Source organism: Calonectris borealis, chromosome 20, assembly GCF_964195595.1.
Source record: "Calonectris borealis chromosome 20, bCalBor7.hap1.2, whole genome shotgun sequence".
Classification (NCBI taxonomy): domain Eukaryota; kingdom Metazoa; phylum Chordata; class Aves; order Procellariiformes; family Procellariidae; genus Calonectris; species Calonectris borealis.
The window spans coordinates 11,955,128-11,973,926 of record NC_134331.1 but is presented as its reverse complement, the minus strand read 5'-3'; positions in this window follow the sequence as shown (position 1 = coordinate 11,973,926).

Below are 18,799 nucleotides of genomic sequence, written 5' to 3'. Positions count from 1 at the left end.
GCTCGCTGGCCTGCTGCTGATTTCCCCTGCTTGTGGGGAGATCTGCGGGGTGATATGAGTTTGAAGGCCTGGAGAAGGAGGGGATCAGTTTAAAGAAGGAAGATGCTTAATTTGTAGGCGAAGTTTATTCTGGATTTGGTCACACCCTATGTTTATGTTGGGCTTTTTTTCCCCCCTCCACTAAAATATCTTTTGGCTGACATCACCAGTGAGAGGGGACATCAGAGTGAATTTTAAATGATGCAGTACTTGAGTGCTGGCAGCTGATGAAGCCTCATCTCTGGCAGGGTGACCAGTGGTCTGCAAGGCACAGCCTAGAGAAATCAGCAGAAACCTTTCTCTAGGCTATGGAGAAGGGCTGGGTGAAGCTTCTCCACCTGTGAAAACCACCCCAGATTGGGCAAATGACCTCTTCTACTCAAGCCTGCCTGCAAGGGAGAGGGTGACCTGGGAGTTGTCCCTGGCCAGAGGGATGAGTCTGCATTGCCACGTCCTTCCCATGGCCGTGCAGTGAGGTCCAGGGCAATCCTCCTCCCCTCCTTCCTGCAATGCTCTTCTGCGTTACGTGCTTCCCGGGGGGAAAAAACCCAGGTTTCTGAGGAGCCTGCTGCACCCCAGCCCTGGGGCACGGTCCCTCGCCCTACCCCAGTCTGCAGCAAAGGCCAAGGCGAGGACTTCATGCCAAAAACTGCAAAACGCAAACCAGTCAACAGGCAGCTCGATGGAGCCAAATTCTGCCCTCGGCCATGCTTGAGCACCCGCAGTGAATTTTATTTTTGTCTCCAGGTCGGTCAGGACAATTATTTAGCCTTTTGTGCACCGCGAGCGCTGCCCTGGTGGGTGGGGGAGCCCCCCACGCTTGCTGGGAGCAGGGGGAAGAAAGGCGAACTGTTTAACTTGCGAGATGCTTAGATGGGGTACAAATAGCTTGGCTGGTGCGTATTCTTCCCTCTCATCGCCCCGGTGCGTGTCTCGCCCGGCGCCATGGGAACCCGGAGGGACCACCGTCTGCACCCATGGCAACGGCTCCTCGGGTGTCATTCCTCCTCGGCCTGTGATGCCGAGCGGGGCTGTTGCGGTGGCTGGAGACCACAATGAAGGTAAAGAGGAGAAGCTTGGGAGTCCTGGTGTCAGGAGTAAATTAAAGCTGGGTGAAGAATGAGGATCTGATGGCGGTTTCCCCAGCCTGGGACCCTGTCCTGAGTCAATGGGGACACTCAAAGCCTGAGGAGCAGCTTTGTGGGGTATCCTAAATCTGAGGGACAGCTCTCTGATAGGCAGATAAAAGGCAAGGATGTATAAGGAAATAATTGTGATGGGGCTGGAGTCTAATTAAAATGGGGCGTATTGGTCAGAAGAGAAAAGAAAAACGCAGCCTGAGGAAAAGGCAACTGGGAGCAAACAGATGGGATTGACTCTGACCCCTCCTGTTGGGAGGGGAAAGGGAGGTGGTGGCCAGCTCTGTCCTCTGCCAGGGCCCGGGGGGGTCCCAGAGGCTGATGGACATGACCGAATGCAACCTACAGCTTGCTGCTTCGGAGCGGGTTCCTCCTTCAGCAGCACATGAAGGTGCCTGCTCAGACCCACCTCTGGCAAGCAGGGAAATGTGGTGCTGTGGGCAAGTTCTCCAGTGCCCAGCAAGGTCCATGGGATGCAGATGCCATGATTGCAGTCAATGGGATTAGAGGAGGTGCTCCAAATGGCTGTAGAGTTTGCTTGCCCAGCTCTGCGGACAGAGTCTTTTTGGGCTGCTACTCCTAAAGTTCCTTAGGACATGTTGCCTCCTCGGTGCAGGGACGTCCTAACTGCCCTTGCAAGGGCTGACTCCAGCCTGAGGCACTTAATGAAATCCCCCGGGCCTCTACTCCCATCCCGACACCATCCAAATTTAGAAAACCACTCCATCTGGGTCCCTAGCACACCACCGTGCTGGGCGTAAAGTCATACGACGTCACCTTTCCACCCCTGGATGTGGTGTAAACACAGCAGTGGGTGCAGTGACCCCGGCTCGCAAGTCGCAGCAGGGCTTGCACAGAGCTCCCAGGTACCATCCCCGCAGCGAAAAGGACCCACTGGGGGTGATGGTGGGAGCTGCAAGGGATGGGGAACGTGTCCTGCTCCCCACTCCCTTCGGCACTGACCCTGCAAAGGGCTCGGTGCTGCTCGTGGGAGCTGAGTAACTGACACCGGGTGCAGCAACTGCACAACCGCTTTCATTAGGGCTGTTTGTTTTTTGCAGTGAACTGTGTGTCACGCTGAAAACTGATACGGCGGAGAGAAACCAGTGTCCTTTCTTCCCCCACCCCCTCATGGAAATGAAGGGGCAGCATATATTTACTTGTAAAGAGATACGGGTGACTTGGTGAAATAATAAGGGAGCTGTTAAAGAAGCAAAAATTCCCAAATAGAGGTTTTATTCTTTTTATCATGTTCTGCTTTCACTAAGCACAAATACAAGCCCAGCAGTAAGGGACGTGTCCTTGCGGTGCCCAAAGGGGCTCGTGACAGAGAGAAGGTGGCACGGGCAGTGCCGGGCTGAGCCCGGCGTGTGGACAAGTCATCTCAATCATTCAGTCGTTAACTGACAGCCTTGTAATCCTCTTGAAATGGCCAGAGAAAGAGAGACCCGGAGATGTGGTTTGGATAAGTACCCAAATTTCCTGACCCTTACGGGAACGTTCGACTGGCAAAAGAGAAGTTTTGCAAGAAAGGGGTGATTTCTGAAGGTTTCTGATGCCTCACGCTGCTCCTCTGACCGGTGCTAGGAAAGGGCAGGGGTTGTGACACTGGAAAAGCCGACAGCTCTGTTTGCATTGCCGCCTTCGCTTGTAAATGCACTTCATCGGAGTTTTGTGTGGAGTCCTCCTGTATTCCAGCCAACTTGTGTACCACAACGGTACCAGGACAAACTTAAAAACAAGATAAAACTAAACAGTGGCCTACAGCAAGCTGAAATGACTTTGAGCTGCACTTTTCTTAAAGGATAGGTGTGTCCAGCACCCTGGCAGAGTTAGGCAGGGCAGTGTGTGTGTCTATATATATCTATGTCTTTTTTTTTTTTTGCACTCGCTTTATTCTAGTGCCTGTCTTGCGCCTAGATCCATTGGGTTAAGTGCACTGGGTCTGCAGTCAACGACAAAGCTTAAAGGGAGCTCTAAGCATTTTGCCCTCTGTTCTTGTTTTGGTTTAGTCTAATTCGCTCTAAAAAGGCTATTTTGATTGAATTTCCCCCTCCGTGCCCTACCTACCCTCTCCTCTGCTGTTTCTGTCTGCCTTTGCTCAGAGGTGCCGCCAGCGCTATCTCAGAAAGGAGCTGGAGTCAATGCGCTGATAAATTAGCTCGTGTTTGTTCAGCGTAAAGCATCGCACCGTTCCCAGCTGTATTGTTGTTCTTGGCTTGAAAGTTTCTTGCCGTTTTCCAATTTGAATCCAAGCCCTGGTTCCTGGACTACTGCAAGGGTCTGCCCATGCATAGCCCCGGTGCGTGCCAGCCAGACGAGGACCTTGACCCTGGTCGGAGGTCTGCGAAGTTTGGCGTTTAATCTGCTTATTGCAGCCCTTTGCTTGGAGTAACGAGGGCACATGTGTCTGGTGAGATGGCTGAGCTGGAGTGGCAAGGGACTGGTGGACAAGATTTCGTTACACGGTCTTGGCTCTGTAACAGGCATCCTGCACGGTGCGCTGCTCTTCAGTGCCTGAGATGTGAGGCAAAATGAGGATGATAACCCCAATCTGTGGTGTAAGAATCATGCAACGGTGAAAGGATTATTTCTCAGCAGTGCCAGAGCCAGTGTAAAACTGTCTTTTTCATTTGCCATTGATTTTTCTTTTAATTATTTTTTTTCCCCGAAGCTTTTAATTTTCCATGTGGGTATAAGCACATAGAGAGCACATTCAAAATCAGACTCTGCAGCTCTCAAAACAAGCCATAAATCCAAACCTTGATGTGGAATCAATAATTTAGTCATGTCAGCTGGATTTTAAATATGTTTTGAAACCTGGTAAAGGAACAAATAATAGGAAAAATGCGCTGGCCTCAGCGGGCGGCACCTGCCAGCCCATGGGCTGTGTAGAGCAGTGTTCAGCATAGCAAAGCTCTGCGTACGGAGGAGCTCGAGTAAGGAAAACTACTTGGTTTCTCACATCCAGCATCTAAATATAATGCCCTTGGTATTATTCCCCTACTGGCCTTTACAGATGCAGGAATGAGAGCCTAAATGAGAGAAACATCAGGAGGGAAAAAAAACCCGAATCTTGGCTTAGGGTAGGTAAGGGAAAACCTTGGAATAAGAAAGGACTGTGCTGTTGCAGTGGCTGATCCAGCCTGGAGAAGGGTTATGGGCTGATTCTGGCATCTGGTTGTTAAAATGCTGGATTTTTCTATGGAAACAGTTACTACTGACTGTCCCATTCAGTTTTACTCATTCATTAGTTCCAGGTGAACCCAGGTTTTTCCACAGTAGCTGGCCAGGATGGATTTTCTGAAGGCTGGTCCAGATAACTTGGCGTGAAGGAAACTGGATTTTGCCCAAATGAAAGCAAATAGTGTTATATGTTGATGGAGCAAACCTGCAAAAATGACAAGGGTCAGCAGTCACAGACAGATTCATTAAATCAGCTCTACTCGGATAAACACCCCAAATTATTGGGATTTCAGAGGTGCTCAAATGTTAAGTTTGTTGGATGCAGAGCAGTGTTCTCTCTGGAAATTAAATTTAGCTTCCACTGAAGTAATCGTGGGGTGCACGTCAAGCATGAGTTTTAGTATTTTTTAATATTTTTTTTTAAGAGTTCTTTGTTTCTGTTCTTGAAATGTGCTTGTCCTGTGCTAACTACAGCAAAACCCTGGGGTGAACCTGCGCCTGCTGACACCTATTTATCCTGGGTGATCTGCATGTCAAAACCAAACATAGGCCTTTCCTACAGGTTCCCTAGGTTAAGTCTGGATTTATGCCAGAAAGATGCATTTAATCCTTTGATTTCACTGGGGTTTCTAGTGAAGGCCGTGATGAATCTAGGTATGTAGAAATAATTTTTACGTGCTTTGGTGTCATCCCTAATTAAAACCAATAAAACTATAACAAAGCTATATCTGATTTTGTATGAAAACAGATATTTTACGTTTTAAATGGTACAGGGATGGGGGTGAAATTTATATAGGATGTTATACAAAAGCCATTTCACATTCTTAGGCTTCTGCAATCACTGTTAGCAAGGAATCCTGCTCCCACAGCTACGCTGATGTCACTGGTGTTGCATATACTAGGACATAAGCAAAAGCCATATTCATGCTGAATTCCACCCGAGAACGAAGCGAGAGCAGTGCCTGCCAACCAGGAGGATGAGGTCATTGCAGAAATTCTTTACATTCTGTCTTCTGCATAGGGTGCCCGAGCAACGAGAGTAAAACTACAACAATAACCACCAAGTGGGAAGCTCTAAATGGCACTGGGTCTGGTTTTTTTCCCCTGACCCCCTCCCCAGCAGCAGACTATGGATAGAATAAACTGTTAAATTAGGTTCTGTCTTGATGGAGGCTATATAAGCCTTACCAACCGCTCTGTTGCTCATTAGGAGTGCATATATAGGGGGCTTGCAAAGGCTCTGGCCCCAGCCCATCGGTACTCCCAGTGGTATCCGTCCTGTAGGCCACGTGATGGGGAGGCTTGTGAGCTGCTCTGAAGCTCTGCCATCCGTGCTGTGGCTTATTAACCATAAATAAAAGTAATTCTGAGTACTGAAACTGCTAGAGCTCAGTTTACTGTTGATTGGTGTCTGGTGGCTCGTTCAAGTTTTATTAATTGTATTAAAACTGCAGCATGAGCTCTGTCCTCCTCAGATGCTAGAAAACCCAGACTAGCAAGAAATGTTGCCTGTTCCTACGACAATGCTAATCGAAGCTTTTTTCCTCCCTGTGGTGGGGGGCACCCCTAACCGCCTTCCCCTGCCCCAAGAGATTTTCTGGTGTGCGAAGGATTGATTTTTATGCTGCTGCCTGTCTTTCACTGGGAACATTAATCGAGCTCTCTTCCTTCTACCCACTTTCTTTCTCTAGCCAAACTTGAAGTAAGTCAATATCTCTGATCTCTAGTCCCTGTCAAAAGTGGGTAACAGGCTCAAATGCTAGATATGATGAAACGTGCATACAGTGTGACTCCATAAACCTCGTTTTGTTTGGAAAGTAGGATAAAAGACCTTAGTAATGAATTTGAATCCTTGTGATTAATGAGCAAAGCCAAAGAGCCTTAATTTTGCTCACGGCTATTCTGTGGGCAAAGGCTGTCTGTATTTGACAATTTTATTATTTGCTGTTGTTTATTCTTTCATTTCTAATATGGGAGGCTTCATAGTTTTTTCCATAGATATCAGGACCAAAAGCGACATTAAATCATCTGGGCTGTGACCTCCTGTACAGCACAGGCCAGAGAATTTCAACCCTTATTGAACCCAGTAACTTGCATTTGACAAAAGCGTGTCTTCCAAAAACCCATCCAGCCTTGATTTAAAGGCTAGGGATGGTAGCTGCCTTGGGAATTGCTAGAAAAATAAGGCTTCTGCAGCTGCCCTGGTGTTTAATGTTATTCTCAGGAGAGGGGAGGGAAACAACAACCCTAGTTTGTTTTTAATGTCTTGGCAGCTCTAGTTTATGACCTCGTGCTGTTGGTATTATCCTCCAGCATTTAGCAGCATTTTCCTCCCCAGCCCTCGCTCTGGGTGTTTGTTATTCTGGGCACTTGCATGTTCTGGGAGATGCCAGGTAGGTAAAAGCGTGGTGGGTCTGGATGGGTTCAGCGCAGGTCTGACTTTTCTTCTTTTGGTCACAAATGGGCACCGCAAGAGCTGTCTAAGCACCTTCACGCTGGGACACTTGCACCTCCAGAAGGTCCATGGTTTCCCTTGTTCTCCAGGAAAAATGAAGGTGCTGCCTTGCAGGACTCTTATCGACTTGGATCTAAGCTGAGGCCATGACTTCTTTTAGGGAGGTTCCCCAAACAACTGCCAGATGGCAATCGCATTCAGTTCCTCCAACCGGGCTAGTTTTGAACCACTGACAACAGGGTAATAACTGCATATTCCTATTCTTTAAACCAGCCAAATCCTGAGCTGGGCTTTCTTCCTTCCTTGTCCAAATGTTTGAATAAGTGAAGCCAAGTTTTCTGTTTTTTATGAAATAATATTGACTTGATTCACGTAGATGTTAAACAAACATGTAAAATAAACAGACTGTGAAGCAGGACTGAATGCAAAGCTGAATTCCCATGGTCCTTGGCTTCGAGGATCTGGTCTCCTGACCTCCTCCGTGGCAGGGCCAAAGGATGCCTTTGGTTCTCCACATCTTTCAGATGGGCAGGCTGCTGTCATTTTCCCACTTCCATGATTTTACAGGGAAGGCGTTCAGGACAAGCAAGACCAGAAAAGACTCCCAGGGACTGGTTAGCTCCTCCTGAGGCCAAAAGGTCCCATGTCCCTCATGTTTTTGCACCTCCAGGCCTCAACATCCTGGTGGTAGAAATGCCTTTCTTAATGCCATCCTCAACCTCCCTTGCTGCAGCCTTTGTCCCTGCTGCTCGTCCCTTCGGGAGTAAGTCTTTTGTCTCTTGTCACAGCTCTCATGTTTGAGCACTGTTATGTTTCCCCTTGGTCCCCTCTCTCTCAAAAGCCAGGGATCCCAGGTAGCAGTCACTTTTTGGGAAGTGCAGCTGTTAAATGGATGGAAGTTTGGACCCCTCACCCTTGCCTCTACCCCAGACCTGCCATAGTGACCCTGGGCAAGTTCCTCCATCTTGGTTTGGCTCTTTCATTTTTGTCTACTCATCAGTGGCCATGTTCTCCAGGATTCCCTCTCTGTGTGCTGGACTCTGCTTTCCAAGTGGGACTCTTTGTATTGGAATATGTAGTTTTAAATTTTTTTAAAAAAATTTTTGGCACCCCTTCCATCTCTCCCTGAGCTCATAAACAACCCCTGCTAAGATTAAAGAGCTTCACCGAGCTGACAGTGAAACAAAGACCTACGTCACCTTTCTGTGCTGGCCCGTTCCTCGCTCCTCAGTCTGCCCTCAGTCATGGTTGCATGTAGTGCTCTTCTTTCTCCTCCCTGGAGTAAGGTTCATGTCTCTGTGTGCTTCCCAAAGCCTCAGGCTGTGAGGGTGCTCTGGAAATAAATCATTCTATCACCCAATTGCTGTAGTGTTTAATTACCCCCTACTTGATGGCGATGTCTGGAAACATAAACAGAAGGGATTCCAGCAGTTCTCCCAGTCTCTAAACGTTTGAACCACATTGCGTGCTTCATGCTCCATCCTTTGCCACCCTTCCAACATCTGCCTGTCTCTTATTTCCAGTACAGCATTGCGCTCTGCTGAATGCTCAGTTCTGATGACGTTTGGGTTTGTTAGCACTTCTAACCGGGAAAGGTGGCTAGAAAGCAGGAGGGAACGGTGTGCACTTGCTGAGCACTACACTTTTGAAGAAAGATGGAGCTAATGGGCATGATGTCTTCGCCCCGGGTGTATAGGGTGTATAATTTCAAGCTATTAGATATTTAGCCCTTCACATACTTAAGTTTATTAATATATTTTAACCCTGATTAATGAGTTGCATGAAACATGAATCTCTTTACCTTCACCTGTGCTGTACATGCATCATGTTCTCTTGCAGCTGACTGTGCTCCAGGGGATGGGCAAGCATAGGCATGCTTAATTTCATGACCTCACACAAACCAATTACCCCGTTTACAAGCAGCATTATGCTGTGCTGAGTCAAAAGCCAGTTTTACAGCATTTTGACACCAGGAGTTAATGTTTCTTTTCTTTCCCTTTCAAGAAAGGAGCTGTCATTCACCCTTTCCTTCTTTAAACCTGCTTGATAAATCTGTTCTGACTTTTCTGGTGTGCCTCTGTGAACTCCCCTGCAGGTCTAGGCTGGTATATAATGAGAGAATTTAGGTTACCTTTCTTTCCCATCAGTTTAGTAACAAAGTGTGTGTGTTCTTCCTTTCTCTGTTTTTTTTTTTTTTTTTTAAATTTTTAACTTTAATGAAAGGCCGGGGTGCATAGGTATCACATCTCTAATCCTTATGCTGGTCCAGGAGCACCCAACTCTGAGGCACCTTTCAAAGTCCCAGGTACTGTATTTGACTCTTTTCCTGAGGCACTTGAAAGTTCAGAGGATTATCCAGAGTTTAGCCAAACTCATTAGAAGCTCTTGGTCTGGACTGAGATCTGGAAACTTAACAAAATTAAAAGCAACTTGTCTGAGGTTTCCACTGCTCCTTGGTTTTGCCAGAGCGGAGGGATGAAGAGATCAGCTTCTCTTGCGGTATTATGGCTTCAGGTACGTGCCAAACCCGACAAAATGCAGAGATGTGCAAAAATGCTAAAATAAAGCATGGCAAGAAAATTTTAGCTTGATGTTTTCAAACCTCAGTAAAGGGTTGGCTTGCGTCTGGCTGGTTCAGCTTTGGACTGGTTGCTTCATCTGCTGAATCCAAGACCAGAGGCCCCAGCAGGTGCCAGGAACCAAACCCTGATCATGGTGTGGCTGCTGCAAGAGTTGGTGGGGCCCCTGAAGCTGCGTTGAGGACCTTGTGTTCCTCCTGTGAGGGAGGGACAGGAGATGGCTTGAATTTTGTCCAAGTCATAAGATCAGACCCAAACTTGATGTTTGTTTTGTTTGGGTGTTTCTGCTTCCAACCTTCTGTCAGAGTGACAGAAGTGGGGCTGGGTTCCTCCTCAGAGCAAGTGAAGTGGTTGTGCGTTGGCTCTCTGGGGTCTTTCAACCCACCGGTTAGCCTTGTGGCAGCTGTGAACCGTCGCACCAGGCCACACTTGCTTTGGCCAAATGGGATGGCCATCGGAGTGGCCTCGGCTTTCCGAAAGCCCCAGCTGTTTCTGCAACTGTGAGGAATGTGTGCTGATGAGAACTTGATCTAACCATCATCCTTTGGCCAGGGGCTGTCATTCCAGTGTTTCTGCTCACTTGCTCCATTCCCCACATGCTTGGTGTGATGGTAGCTGAGGTTGCAGGAGGAAGGTGAACACAGAAGGGCTTTCTCTGGTGCAGCGAATCTCCCGGGATCCGTAGTGGGCCAAAGAAAACTTTGCTTCCTTTCCGTGTGCTGTATTGGAGGTAGCTCATTAACCCATTAGCCCTTTGCTTTGGCTGGTAGCTCTGGGGCTGTCATTTCCTCCCCTCTGTGAGATGAGAAATTCATGTGGAATTAAGCACGTGTGGCTGAGAGGATGCCCTTTGCTGGAGGTGGGGACTGGGCTGTTATCTTTGCTAACTGGGAAGTTATTTTTGACTCTGTCCTGCAATTTGATTTTTCTTTCCTATTTGATGGTGGGAGGGGTTTGGGGTTATGTAACTGTTCTTGTTCAGTTGCTTTTCGGGTGATGGCCAACTATTCCCAATCTGGAACGAACCGAGGTTTCCCTAAGCAAACAGGAGGGTGAAGCAAAGGAAGGACCATCAACTTGGACCTGCCACCTTCCACAGCCCACAACCTGTTTTCCTCTTGCTCTCCATCTGGAGATTCCAAAAGGCTTTTCCCCCTACACAAGCCCTGTCTAAGGGAAGCTCAGAAAGGGGAACAGATGCACAAAATAGTGAAGCAGTTCCAAATGCACGGCCAAGTGTCCATGCAAGAAAGCAACTACACTCAACAGTGCAGAATGACGTGGTGGCAAGGGCTGCTTACCTATTAAAGCCAGTGGGAAACTTTCTTGGGTATGAGATTGCTGAGTCTGACCCCATAAATATTCCTATTGTTGGTTTTCTGGTTTAATCCATAGGCCCTCTTTAAAAATAAGAACTTTCTTAAAACAAACAAGAGCTCCCTCTTCCCCTGCTCTGTCTGGTCTCTTCAGCTCCAGTGAATAGCTCTGGGCTCGCCTGGGCCCTCCTCCCTGCTGTGGCATGGCACAACTCCCCCATCAGCAGCAGCACATTGTTCTCATTGACTTTTATTATTCCATGAGCTAAATTACTCTGGGCTTTGATCTCCTGTTGGACTCGCTGCTCAGAAAGGGGGGGAAAAGGTTGACTTTTTTTATTTGCATCTGTCTCACTCATGCAGAAAGGTCAGGCTATGGAAGGAGATAAAATGCCAGGGAGAGACTGTGAGGTTTTGGAAGTCTTTGGTGGAAAAAACACTCTAGGTATGTCAAGGTGAAGTCTCAAGGAGAAACTTAACTGCTAAATAGCTTTTATCCAACCCCGTGCCACAGTACCATCACCCTTGTGAGCAGGGTGCCACAGTGCTGACATGTCGGTGCTTAGCAGAGAAGGCAAATAAGGCTTGGAGAGAGTCAAGGCTGTAAAGTTTGTGGGAGATGGGAGAATGGACCCCACTGTCCCCAGGGTGAGACTCACCCTGCCTTTGGACTGAAACTTGTCCCATGGATATCCCGAGCTCAGGCCAAGGGCGACTTGTGGGGACGCTCTGGCAGCAACTCTTGCTTTGCTCTGGCAGGTCCTTTCGAGCCCTGTTCTTACTGTACGTCTTGTTTTTCCTCTACCCCCATACCTGTTCGTGGTTTTTGCTTCCTGAGGTTCTCAACAGGCAGGTGCCACCTCATCTCTCTCCCATGCATGGTGGGACTGGTGGTGGCATACCTACCACTGCTGTTCTTGGTGCAAGAATGTAATTTGGAAAGACTTCACTGAGGTGACCCTTGGCAAAAGTAATGGTGAGGATGGATCCCACTGTTTCCAATACAGGGACTGTCTCTAAGCCTAGGAGCTGTTCTCCTTGCCGGCTGAGTTAGCTTAACACTGGAGGGACTGGCCAGGGCAGAATTAGTGCAGGAGGAGGGTAGGGAAAAGCACCTCACTTCCACACTTGCCTAATGCACAAGTTGTTAGATTCATATTGCCCTTGGGTGTTAACTTTTGTGGAACAACTGAGCTGCTGGGATTTTGTAAAGCTGAGAGTGTTTTTGGGGAAGTTGTCTGAGCATGTGAAAGGAGGTGGCATGTTTATGAATAATGAACACTGGTCTTGGGACTGGTAAAATTCACACATGGTCCATATTGCCAAGGGCTCTGCTAGGATAGCTCCCCAAATGCAGTCCTTGCACTGCTACTGCAGTTCCAAAGCCATTGTGATGATGGGCAGTGCAACTAGGAGGAGATGTTGCTTTGGAAAAATGGCTTTGGGCTTGGCCAAGAGCCCTAAGGTGTCCTGGAGAAAGGAGAGGAAAGATGGACCCTGAGGGATGTGTTTCTATGACCACAGCAACTTTCTCTGACCCCTGCCTGCTCATCAGCAGGCGAGGATGGTTTGAGCCAGTGAAAATAACTCCAGTACTGCACGTGATGTTAATGACCCCTCAAGAGGCTCAGCACCACTCAACACCCTTTTAATGTCCTGGCGTCAATACAGGAACAGAAGAGCTTGAAGAAAGCATGTACATTATCACGTTGTAGAGCAGCTCCTCAAAATCTGAAGTCCTAAAAGCATTCCCTGTGCTATTCCAAAAGAGACTTTTTTTAAACCTCAAGTTAACTAGTAGGTCAGCACAGTAATGTGTCCCTCAGTAAACCTACAGTGTCCTGTTACTGCTCTTCTGGAAGAGTGCATGTGCTTTACTTATTTCAAAGATCCCACCACCTCTCTCTCAGTGATTGCCAAGCCTAGCCTGACACAGAAGTGATAGTAAGATAAAAGGAGGTGGCATCTTCTATCTGATTTGTATTATTTGTCTTATTTTAGGTTGAACCCAAAGACAATATAATGGCCAACCCCATGAAAAACCCCGTGACAGACCCCTATGAACTGGTTTGTTTGAAAACAAACCAGGCTTTGTATCTTGACTATTCAAGAGTAGGAGCTAAAACAATTTCTGGACACTGCAGGTTCTGTTTGCAGGTCTGACCCCTGGAAGAACTAAATTTTCTTTATAACACCTGGATTTGTGTACCATGCAAAGGCATTGTCCTGTTCATTCTACAACCCTCCAAGCAGAACCTGGGGACGTATTCACAGGAGTTGTCTCCACGCAGTTTCAGCTGACCAGAAAGGAGAGACCCTGAATGTAGAGGCATGAATTGCTGTATAAGATCACTCCAGAGTGAGGCCAGTTAGAGAGCTAACTGCGGTCATTCTCGTCATCCATCCCCAAGGAAATGACCAAGTATTGGAGATAGAAGAGGGACTGTTGCATCTGGAGAACCAAGACGACTATGAATAAGTGCCCATTACGTGAAGAAATACCTTTTCACAGGATCCCTTAGTCCTGTCACATCTCAACTATTGACTGACCTCTTGGTTTTCCTTCCACATGGTGTCTGGTTTGTTGCCTTCGTGTAGCTACTCAGTACGTATGACTACTTAATACTCCTGTGAGCAGTGTAACACCTGGTGAGGGTGGGCTGCTGCTGGCTTGCATGATCATTTGCAGACTGATAACAGCCAAGGTCTTGCAGCAGGACTATGGTCCTGTTGGGCTGCATGTTCCAGAAAGCATAGCCAAACTTGGTCAAACTTGCAAGCTGCCACCCTGATTCAGCGAAGCTGAAATCCTGCTAAAATAGGTGAAACTTATGTCCTGCTAAAATAGGTGAAACTTCCTGTTCTTTAATGGACAGCTTGAGCGTAAGTTTACCTTAAAGCATGTGTTTACTGAGTAGAGATGAGAGAAAATAAGAGCACTTCTGAAGAGTGCTTTCCCATGATCCAAGCTGCTCTTTTGCTTTTGTGTGTCCTGCTCGGTCAGTCCGGCTGTGCTTGTGGATGTGGAAAAGCCTCATCTGTCTGGGGCAATTGCTGTTTCCTACACGTCAGAGCACCTTTTAGTGTAAGAGAACTGATCACAACCTCAAGCACTGGGATTTACCCTACCGTGATACCTTCCTGCGTTCATGTCCTTGAAAAGGGCTCAGTGGAAAACTGTTCATCTTCTCTCTGTTGACTTTCATGTTCTTACTCTCCTCTTGAGTTAAAAAAGGTAAACACTAGCTGCTGTTTTTGGTGATGTGCTGTTGAAGTGCCTGACAAAGGAAATGACACTGATGTTCACATTAACCCTCCGACAATGTAAAAATAGCTGGGGTGAAACGCTGCCCCTGAGAGCAACTCTTGTCCCAGTTTAGTGCACCCTTATTCTGAAAAAAACATATAATCATTATAAAAAGAAATAAAGAGATGTTTTCCTGGACTTTGAAAGCTTTTGACCTTGGAGAAGAATGCTCTATTTATAACAGCAGGACTGTGTATTTTTAAAAACCTCGAGACACACGTGTGCTGAGGAGTCAGAGATGCTCTTTGACTCCAACTTCTTTTTCGACCTCTGCTAGATTAGTGAAGATATAATTTGCAACATGACCCCAAGAATCAAAAGTCTCTTTTTATTAAAAACTTCGGAAATGACCTCACTAGGGAGTTTGAACTGATGAATGCATAGATAAGAAATCCTCTACTGAAGCTCCTTTTGAGAATTAATGCACAGAACAGATGAGAATGTGGATGTATTTGGGACAAAACTCATTCATTAAGCCATGCAGCTAGAGAACTAAAAAGAAATTAGTAATAGCTGAAGGATTTTAATATATAAATAGCGTTAGTCCAGTATCTGTCTAAATTAGAACTATTGAGCAAAGTATTTCAGCACATGCTCAAGTGAATAGTTGAGCATTTTCATGGTTTTTACCAAATTTAGGTCCAAAAGTGCCTATTCCAGTCACCTAATTATATTTCCTTCCAACATTGGCCAAAGAAATTCACCTTATGGTTTCGGCATCTCCTATTGAAGCTTTAGCATACATATTAGAGAGACCCAGCTTTGGTTGCTGGAGATGCTGTTGTTGATTACTTTCCTGTTTCGGGCAGTTGGGGTCACACCACCTAAAAAATCATTACTAAAAATGATTGTTTGGGGTTTTTCCTCCCTGCCTCCCACACTTGTTGCTCTGTGCCTTGAGTTGTTTGGTGGTGTAGGGGAGTTGCTGATTCATTGGTTTTTCTCCTGCAGCTGTACCTGACTTAATTAAGAATCTAGTGCAGGCAACCAGGTGGACAAACCCCACAGCAGAGGAGGGACAATATTTTCCTTGGTCCCACACCTACCGCGGGTCCGTTACCGCTGCCAAATTTAGCTGTTACCTAGGGAGGACATGGCACTGTGGGTTGCTGCAAGAAAACCTTCAAGTGCCAAAGCAAAAGGGCAGAGCGAAGCTTGCGAGAAGCCGGAGAGCGTCTGCAAAAACAAATAGAAGTTTGTGACCATTTACTGGCATAAAAATAGTGAGTCACTGTGGTAAGACAGCAAATGTTTTTCAGAGTCAAGTGCTGTTCCTTTGAAGCTTTTTGAAGTTCTGGAGGGGACCAGGGCTGAGATTCACTGTACTAAGAAATGAAATACAACACTTGGAGCTCACTTGGGTAACTTAGAAAGCTTTGGCCATCTTGTCTTCAAGTGAACAGGGAACTGTAGAAAAAGCTTTGAATGGGTCATATTTTTGCTTTTCCACTAAGCAACACTGTCAAATCAAGAATTTCTTAATGTCAGCAACATTGAATCCGAAACAGTATTCTGCCGGGCTTCCAGGCATTTTCAAGCAAGGGTGTGGGTTAGCTAAGACCCCCTCCAAAACGCACAGTTTGCACTGCGTTAAGCACAACGCTGCTACTGAGCAGGCTGCTGCGCGCCCCGGCCGGGAGCTCTCTGGTGCAAGGTGGTGGCTCCGGCTGAGCTCTTGCGGGTGTTTGCCATGCGGGTGTTTGCCATGCGGGTGTTTGCCATGCGGGTGTTTGCCTTTTTAAAAAAAAAAAAAAAGTAGTACTGGAATGGTACTATTCAACATGAAAACTTGGCAGTCGGGCATACCACCCACTTGGAGTGCCGGATGTGCAGCACTGGGAGCCCTCGGAAGCTGCGAAGGGCTGGGGCTGGAGCGCTTCGCCCGCCTTGTGCTGAACCTCTACTGAAGACGGGAGTTTCACCGAAACCGAAAGGGGAGAGCACGAGGCGGCTCGGCCGCACCAGGTCTTCCTGGCGGGATGTGCTTTTAGACTAAACTACCTAAGGCATTATGGGACAGCCAGTAATCCCGGCGGGGGAACCTGAGCTTTATAAACTGAGGGCACGGTGCAAAACAGTTGCCAAGTGTGTAATCTCTGCTTATTATCTCCCTAATAGACATCATCTGATTCACTGCCAGCACTTACTTCCGCCTCTCCGTCTTGCTACACCCCCCCTTCCTGCTTGCGCAGGAGATAAAATGTGTTGTTATAACTGCAAACGGGGCCCCTGGGACGGCTCCCGAAACCTTGGCAGTAAATTGCCCTCCGTCTCTGCAGATTGCCTTTGACATCTTTGGAGTTTAAAACGTAAAATAAATAAATTATATTTATTATATATACATAAAATATATACAAATAATATAAATGTCACCTTGCAAATCCAAGAAAAAAGTATTAACCATTTTATGCTGGACATGTGGCTTAGCGACAAAACGTCAGGGTTTCCTGTGCGTGCTTTTTACTATTTCCTCTCCACACTTGCTGTAATCTCTCCGAGACCTCTGGAAGCTCACATAAATGGAGGTTTGTCTTCTGGCTTAATGTCAGTTGGTCCCAATTTTTGTTTCCGCTATGGGTCATATTGACAGGAATCCGGTGGGGTTTTTTTATTTATTTCTTTTTTCTGCCTTCCTTTGCAGCATCCAGCACAGCTGGCCGGGAGCCTTTGGGCACCCCTTCCTCCAGCAGTTCCTGCTCTTTCGGACTGTGCTGGTGCCAGCGTGTGATAAGTAAATGCCATGCCCGTGACGTTTCAGATAACATTCCACGCCAGATCAGGCCTCTCTGGGAGGATGTGCAAAGGAACAGGGAGTTTTGGGGTCCCGGTTGTGTTTAGGGTAGCGAGTGCATTGGTGAACTAAGGCTGGTAACAGCTCTGCTTATTCACAGAGACCCTGAGGCTTGCAGGGAGTTATACTGGTGAAAACCTGGGGAGAAAACCCAGTGCTTGCTAATTCAGGCCTATTTAAGACCACGGGGATGCTCTCCAGCATCCAGCCCCTCTGGGCAGCAGCTGTGCTGGGTCCCCGCTGCTGCGGCGCGGCTGGTGCCGGTGACTTTGGGGTTCGATCCGTCCTGCTGTGTCACAGCTGCCTCTCGACCTGTCTCCAAGAGCCCCTTCCCAATTACGGGGCTGGGGGAATCAGCTTTAGGGTGACTCTGTGTGTGGGGAGGTGTTGGGGGGCTGCAGGAGGAGGGGGATGCGTGGTGAGGCTTTGAGCTGGAGGTGCATGGATGGGGCTGGGTCCGTGCGGAGTGGTGGTGGGGGGTTGCAAACAGGTCTTCAAGAACGGGGCTGTGTGTGTACAGCCCTGCCCTGCCTCTGTAATCCGGGGGAAGTGCTGGAAGTCGTGACTTTTGGGCCCAGAAGGGAGGTGCCCAAAGGCAGCGGAGCTGGTGTAATGCGGCAGGAATCCTGCCCTGTCCCTGTTAGGGGTGTCCCGGGGGGAGCTGCGGGAAAGAGTCTTGCTGCTGAACGCAGAGGCCGAATGCAAAAAGGCAGTGATCCTTCTGAGCCAAAGTGGAGAACGCAATGCCGTGATCATGCATGGAGCTGAAACGCTCTGGCCGGGGGAGAAAGTCTGTAACTCACAACCTGATGAGAGGAACAGCTTCACCCTCCTGCGCTCTTCTCGCAGCCTTCAGCATCGCTGCAGAAAGCTGCCAAGCCACAGGAGAACCGAGGGCACGGCGAGGGGGTCCCTCCCCTCTTGCTTTGCTCCACGAGGTCCTTTCTGCTGCAAGCAGCCTCTAGAAACCACAGAGGTGCCGAAAGAGAAAATATAAAAGTCTTGTTAGAAGCTACAGCCCTGTTCCTGGCGGTGGCTGGAGGGGTGGCTGCTCTACGTTTATATGGGGGGTCAGACCAGACCTAAGTGGTCCCTTTTGGCTTCAAGTTTATAGCTTTATGAACGCCTCACAGCACGCACTGCAGGGCCTGTCTCTACTCGATAACGTGGCTGTATGAGAGAGTCATAAATCAAACCTGAAATCTGGCAGGTTTAATAACAAATCCCAAACTTGTGCCAGGTCTGTGAACTTTTCAGTATAACTGAGGTGCTCTGAGAGTGAACCTGAGAAGATTGATGGCTGCAGGAGGAAAACAGGCAGAACTTGTCAGTTTTGACCCCAAATCAAGGAAAATGTTGTGGTTTTGGCTAAGTGGGGCTTTGCGGTTTTTGTTAACCTGAGGCTCAAAGCAAATGTGTGTTTGTGAGAGGGAGTGGGGGGGAAAGAGCATGAATTTAAATGGGAATGCTTTTTTGTCATGTTTCTCACTGCTCTCACTTGGAAGAGGGTAACGCAAGGAAGTGATGGTTTATCTCTGTATCGGGAGAGTAAATAATGCTATGGAAAGCCTATTTTGTTCTGTAAAGTTCACATGTCCAGATTCCAAATCCCACGTAGCCCAACGACTGATCCTTTCTGATCACTTTTTCTTCCCTCCCCCGGAGTCCCTTTGCGCCACGTCTCTGCTAAGTGCAAACAATTAATTCCCTGACGTGAGTTCAGATGGGGGTTAGCGAGGAGCAGAGGGGGCTCCTTGGTAGCTCTGGACGCATTTTGTGAAGGAGGAGATATTTCCTGCTCAGAGAACGCGAGTGTGTTCGGATGCGAGGATCCCAGGGGGAATTCTGCTCCCATGCTTTTTCCCCACCTCTAACTGCACTGCTGAACGAGCAGCACCATTGATGCCCCAAAACTCATCCCGTGAGCCTTGCAGCATCCCCACAAGTTACAAGTTGAAGGAAAAATTGTTCCTCTCATCTTTTTTGC